Here is a 6,888-nt window from a genome sequence, read left to right on the forward strand (position 1 = left end):
AGAATTCTACATCTGGATCGACAGGCAGCAGAAGGAGAGTGAGCCATTGGACCAGGCTTGAACATCTGAAACCTCAAAGTGCACCCCCGATTCCTCCAACAAGCCACACCCACTCCAAGAAGGTACCATTCCCTATGACTCTGAGCCATTTTTATTTAAACCATCAGACAGGTAAACAACAAATTATATTTCAATGTAAGTGTGTCTCACACAATAGTTGAGATATCGTAAAACCTATCCACTCTACTGGAAATTCGAAGTTCACAGGGTGTCTTGTATACCTGCTAATCTGGCAAACCGAAGGTGGTTGTTATTTTTATCAACATTTCTTGCTATTGTTTTGCCAAATACTTTGTTTTGTTTTCTAGACAGAGTTTCTCTTTGTGTAGTACTGCCTGTCCTGGAACTTGCTCTGTAGACCAGGCTGGCCTCTGCCTCTCAAGTGATGGGATTAAAGATATGTGCCACCACTGCCCAGCAATAAGTAGACTTTTTAACGTTTCTGTGCTTCTTGGGAAAAGCCAAAGGTCTAGATTCGGGCCGTTCTCAGCTTGAGTAAAGGCTGCTCCAGTTACATGAGGTCAACTTACCACAGGTCACCCCAACTCCAGTCTCAGCCTCTACCCCATTTTGTGGGTCACAAAAGTATTAAATTCTATAGCTAAGAGGAAAGCAACTTTTTCTTTTATTTATGTATCTTATCTATTAAAACAAGCTGGCAAGATTGACTCATATGGAGAGGCAGTGTCTGCCAAGCCTGAGTTCAATCCTCCCGACCCAGGAACTCCTAACAGTTGTCCTCGTATCTCAACAATCACCCACCAACACACACTAAATAAAGGTAAGAACAGTATTTTAATAGGAAATCTCTCTCTCTCTCTATCTATCTGGTTTTTCGAGACAGGGTTTCTTTGTGTAGCCCTGTCTGTCCTGGAACTCACTCTGTAGACCAGGCTGACCTTGAACTCAGAAATCTGCCTGCCTCTCCCTCCCAAATGCTAGGATTAAAGGAGTGTGCCACCCCTGCCCAGCACATTTTTCCCATGCTTCATTTGTTTTACCCTGGACCAGCTTAAACTCAGAGAGGCTTGAGCACAGAAACACAGGAATACGTACGAAAAACAAACTCCATGTATTTTTCTGTTTCCCTTGAGATGTTTTTCCTCCCACAGCGATTAAACTGGGGTACAGATCCAAGACGAAAGAGCCAGAGGAGGCAATGAGAGGTAGACGCAGGTTGGTTTCCGTATCCAGAGCTGCTCGGGTGAAGACAGAGTCCTGGAACCCCTCAGAGCTTTAAAATAAAGTACTCAGGTCTCGGAGTGCAGCGCTTCTCCGTAGTGTTAAAAATAACTAAACCAAACAAGGGAAAAACAAACCAAACAAACACTAAGTTACTTATAGTAGACTCCATCTGTGTATGGGGATACTGCCAGAAGGAAGGCCAAGCAGACAGAAGTCAGTCAGGGTCTAGAGGGGACACAATTGTTTTGGCTCCTCAGCACAAACTGTGGGCGCCAGATGATAATTACACAGATTTTCTTCCGTTTACCCCTATCTCAGATCAGCTCACTGCATAACTGTGGGACTCCTGGTGTGGACTGCTCTGAGTGTGGGCTCCACGATGGGTTTCTGCTCAGGACTCTGGATCTCCAGATTAACTTCTTCCCCCACCCCCATCCCCCCACAACCCCGCACACGCCCCTCCTGTGCCCCTTTGTAGCTCTAGCTGACCTGGAGCTTGCTAAGTAGTCAAGGCTGGCCTCAAACTCACAGAGATCCCATTGCCTCTGCCTTCTAAGTTCTGGAATTAAAGTCGTGACTCTCCACACGTCTCCCAGCCCCAGGGCTTTGAAAGGTAAGACACTTGGTCTAGATCTGCCTCAGAGCAGACTGCCCAGACGGCTCCCTGGAATTCTGCAAGGGTGGAGAAGCCAATGGGTTGTCACTCACAGTGAAGGGCACAATGGGTTCATGTGCTCACTCTCTCGGATCATAAAGGTGCACGAGCTCTGTGTGAAAAAGAAAAATAAATAAATAAATACACAAGTACATACATAAATAAAAAAAAGAGTCTTCCTAGTTTTTAAGGTACTGGTTCTCAAGTCTTACAACTTCTCTGCTAACTCAGGATAATCAAACTTTATTTACTATTGCAGATGGGGAGATAACGTTGGAAAAGCACTAACTAATTCAGATGCAACATTGTATTAGAAAGAAGACCGGAACAGAAAGAGTAAGTGGGTGGACTGTGGCCAGTGAGCAACAGAATTAGGATCAGGGCGGGTTGGAGCCAAGATGGAGGAATATCCAAGAGAGCCGTGCCCCTGGTGAATTGTGGCGGTGTGTTTACCATGGGCACCATAGGTGGTGGCATCTTCCAGGCCTTCAAAGGTTTTCGAAATTCTCCATTGGGAATAAACCACAGACTCCGAGGGAGTTTGACAGCTATTAAAACCAGGGCTCCACAGTTGGGAGGTAGCTTTGCAGTTTGGGGAGGGCTGTTTTCCATGATTGACTATAGTATGGTTCAAACAAGAGGCAAAGAAGACCCCTGGAACTCCATCACTAGTGGTGCCTTAACAGGAGCCATCCTGGCAGCAAGAAATGGACCAGTAGCCATGGTTGGGTCCGCTGCGATGGGCGGCATTCTCCTAGCTTTAATTGAAGGAGCAGGTATCTTGCTGACAAGATTCGCCTCTGCACAGTTTCCCAACGGCCCTCAGTTTGCTGAAGATCACTCCCAGTTGCCATCCTCGCCCTTTGGAGACTACCGACAGTATCAGTAGGACTTGGTTCCCAGAACATGGAACTGGGCAGACTGTAGTTCAGCAGGGTTTCAGAAGATCAAGTTATAGTCTCTTTAAAGCCTTAGGTGGGACACCTGAGGCCAAGAGGGCCATGAAGAGACATTTAGCACATTTTTCTATTTAAAAGAGACTCAGAGGGTGGAAAAGATACTGAGTTTATTTATTCATGCTTGGATTGCATCTGTGATCAAAATAAATGTTTAATACCACTTAAAGAATTTATATGAGCTTAGAAGATAAAGAACCAAAGGCCAAAAACAAAAACAAAAACAAAAACAATTAGGATCAGAACCTGGGTCTTGCTAACTCCTAGCCCAAGGTTCAATGGCTAGTTTCAAGAGGCCCTGAGATCCCACTGGGGACACACACTGGGGGCATGGCTGTGCTGGGAGATGCTCACTGGTTCAGACCACAGCAGGACTAGGTTGTTAGTTGGCGCCATTGCCAATCAGCTGGGGCCACCCCGAACTGGTTCCAACCCACCAGCTGGGTCAGGAATGCAACTTTGACCCATGGTCCTGAGTCCAGGGATGCTTGCCGAGCTCAGAGCTTCTGGGTCTGCTGGTGTGGCAGGTGCCCCGGTGCTCTTGGTATTCTTCCTGCACTGTGTAGCTCACCACATGACCGGGACAGAGTTCACCTGGGAAATTCCATTTCTAAGCTTTACTTTATTAACAGAACTGAATGGAATGTTGCATTTTCTACGGGGGTCGGGGGGTGGGGGGAGAAGGGAGGAATCTGTGAGCCCCGATGGATGAACTGGGATCATCACTGAGCCTGCCTGTGCCAGGCAGAGGCTTAGCAATGCCCTTCTAGAGCCAGGGCTATGATGTAATCTGTTATGTGTGACTCAAACCCACACCAAGCTTAGGCTTATCTCTACACATAAGCATCTGAGCATTAAAATGACCAGACTAGTGTCGCATCAGCGTGACTGCCCCAGCCCTGACTGCACCAAAGTGCCCTAATTACCCAAAAGCTACTCCCCAGGTGGTGTTTAGCTGATGGACCCTGTCACCCATGCAGATTCTTCTCTCTCGTGCCAATTATTTCATGAGGACGGTATCGACTTGCTGAGGGAAAATGTCCCCTGGAAACGGATTGAGAGGAGCAGTGGAAGGTCCCTCCCTATCTCTTTGGTCCCCTTCCCCCCACCTTTGCTTAAATCACCTGGGCATCAGGTGGGATGGAGTCCCCATGGAAAGTTTCTGGTTGCCATGGAAATGATGGTTCTGCTTTACCTGGAGACCAACTTGAAGCAAGTCTTTCTGGCCCATCTACAGAAAGAGAGAGATTAAATCTCTCTCTAGTCCCCTCCTCCTTCCCTTTCCTCTCTCCCTCCTCTGCCTCTCCATATACCCTTGTATAACCACAGGTAAGTATATAAAATGTTTTGTAGGTACCATCATTGATGGTAACCATCAGATATTTCCAGTATTTGCCTCCATGGTCTTTGGTAGGTAAGTGGGGTCATATGAGTTTGCTGACAAGTCCTATTGGTCACTTCTGAGTTGGGCTTTTATTTGCCGCCACATTAGAGCGCTCTCCCCCTCTGCATGTGACCTGCAAGGCCCAAGATGGCAGTTGCTCTATCACCCTGGTGACTTCTTCGACCTGACTGCCACTCCCTCCAGGAAACGACAGTGGGCAAAAGGCTCAGCAAGAGTGATTGGGTTGTCCCAATCCCACAGGAACAGGGCTATTTGTTAGTGTAACAAAGCGCCTTCGCTGGCTAACACACGTTTAGAAAGCCAGCTGCTATGTGTGCCTGTTCTTCCTCCACGGTAAACTGAGGAGGTAGGCACTGTTGTCCTGCCCACCTTGCGTTTAAAAAACCCCAGCTGAGAGAACTGAATTAACTTGTCGGAGAACGAGGCAGATGGCTGACAGGTTTGTCTTCGCCACCTCCTACCCCGAGACCCTGGCCTGAACTCACCTCTGTGAGGCTTTGTGAGGCCACAGGAAAGGTAACACTTGCCACAGATGCTTGCAAACATGAGTTTGCTTCAGCTTGTTGGCACCTCACGGCATGACAGGACTTTCTTCTCATCCTCAAGAGCCACGTGATTCAAAGGGACATCTCAGTGGGGGTTGACCATTTCTACAGCTTTATTTTTAAGTATGTGTTGTGTGTCTGTCAGGGGGAGGAGGACTGTACATGGGAGTGCAGGCAGGTGCCCTCAGAGGCCTGAGGAGTCAGATCCCCTGGAATTGACCCTGCAGACAGCCATGAGCCACCTGACGTGGAAGCTGGGAACCAGACTCGGATCCTCTGGAGTAGCAGTGTACGTTCATAACTGCTGAGCCATCTCTCCAGCCCCGGGGAATTTGATTTTTGACAAGTCATTATAATTTGATGGTTGACATTTCATCATTTTCTAGAAAACTATGATCCGGCAAATATAAACTCCCCTCACAGCAAGCAGCCCTCAGTGAAGAAAGTTAGTTTTATTAACCAAATTAAAAAAAAAAAATCATTCTTCGAATTGATGGCTGTGTGAATGACCTTTGGCCTGTTGTAATATAGCAATGTGTCTACCGCAGTAAAAATGCCAGAGTAAGACACGACCCACAAAAGGCAATAAAGGAGCAACATTCCAAAGACAAATACACTGGAGACACTTATGACAGCCCTGGGAAGGAGGGGGCAGCAATCAGTTATAAGAAGTGACAGTGTTTTGGCAGCCTCCATTACGCTAACTGACAGGGAAAATAAAGCTAGTATAAATTACTTTTTTTAAAGGAGCAAGCCATGAACGTTCCAAATAGAAATCAAAGTTAGCCTGGGACTTTGATTGACAGCTGCCAGGTGCCCCCTCCTCTGCCAGCGCACTGAGGTAGGCGTTTCCCTGGGACAGACATTAAAACCTTTCTAGCGCTACTAATTTCTCTTTGGTTATTTGATTTAATCTGGGTTTTATTCTGCTGTTAATCCTCTCAGACTTACTCTGCCCCTCAGATGGTCTCTTTGAGGCATATCCTCATCTGGGTCTGCTTGTGGCTAAAGGCAAATCCTCCATAAATTTAGTCAGGGGTAGAGAGTGGGTTGTCCATTCAAACAGCTATTGTTTGTGACGCTGTATTTCCTAAAGACATTATGAGTTATTATGATTTTTTCCTTACTTTTATTTCTGTGGGGGTGCATGTATGCATTTGGTGGTGTGCTTGTGTAGGTCAGAGCACAACTTCAGGTAGTCAGTTCTTTCTGTCTACTGTGTAGGTCTGAGGATGGGACGCCAGTCTTTAGGCTTTATGGCAAGTAACTTCACCTGCAGCGCCATCTAAACAACAGATGGCATGATTTTTTTTTTTTTTTTTTGGCTGTCTGTAAGTGAACTCCAAAATATGAGCATGATTTACCCTAAAAATTCATATAAAATGTCTGGAAAAGTTGAAGGAACTGACTCTTTTATCTTTTTCTCTGGCAGCTTATTTATCTATTAAAATGGGTCAGGCAGAAACATCTCCTGCTGGTGACTAGCTACACCCCACACATCACCTCTAGGATTGGGGCATGCAGTGTTTATTTTATTGGCTAGCCAGAGAGCACGGTATTGGGATTCTTGCTTAAGAAGAGCTCACACATCCAGGAGCTTTTCAAGTCTCGAAGTGGCTTAATGTTCAAAACTGCTTCCTTGGGATGAAAGTTCAATCACCATTTAGGTCAAAGTTGAAAGATGTCTGCACTTCGGTGGGCAGATGAGGGTTTGGAGGTCCGGACTGAGACCTCTTGTGTGGCTGAGGTGAGCAAGGGAGATAAGGAAGAGCCAAGTCCACTTTCAGTTATCTGCTTCTGACTTCCTTAAGAACCGAGGTTCATTAAATTCCTCTCTTATGAGAAAGGAAAAATTCACAGCCATCAAAAAAGTAAATCCTACCTTTGTTCTGGCCAGCGGAGTCAGCCTCCCATTTCTGCTGATGGTTTTCTGCAGCGTGGAATCTACAAGTCACAGATATTTATGAAACTGTGCTCAATTCAGCTTCTCCTCTTGATGTATCTGAAGGCTCCAGTGTCTCTTGGTCAGGGAGGGATTGAGTTGGCGGGTGTTTCTCTTGGAAGACCCCTAAGAGAAGACGG

General features: G+C 46.4%; 1 pseudogene; it reads left to right on the forward strand.

Annotated features, from left to right (window-relative positions):
- The first annotated feature begins 2,298 nt into the window (after positions 1–2,298).
- Positions 2,299–2,789, forward strand: LOC110325944 (annotated as a pseudogene).
- Positions 2,790–6,888: the final 4,099 nt, after the last annotated feature.

Source organism: Mus pahari, chromosome 8, assembly GCF_900095145.1.
Source record: "Mus pahari chromosome 8, PAHARI_EIJ_v1.1, whole genome shotgun sequence".
Classification (NCBI taxonomy): domain Eukaryota; kingdom Metazoa; phylum Chordata; class Mammalia; order Rodentia; family Muridae; genus Mus; species Mus pahari.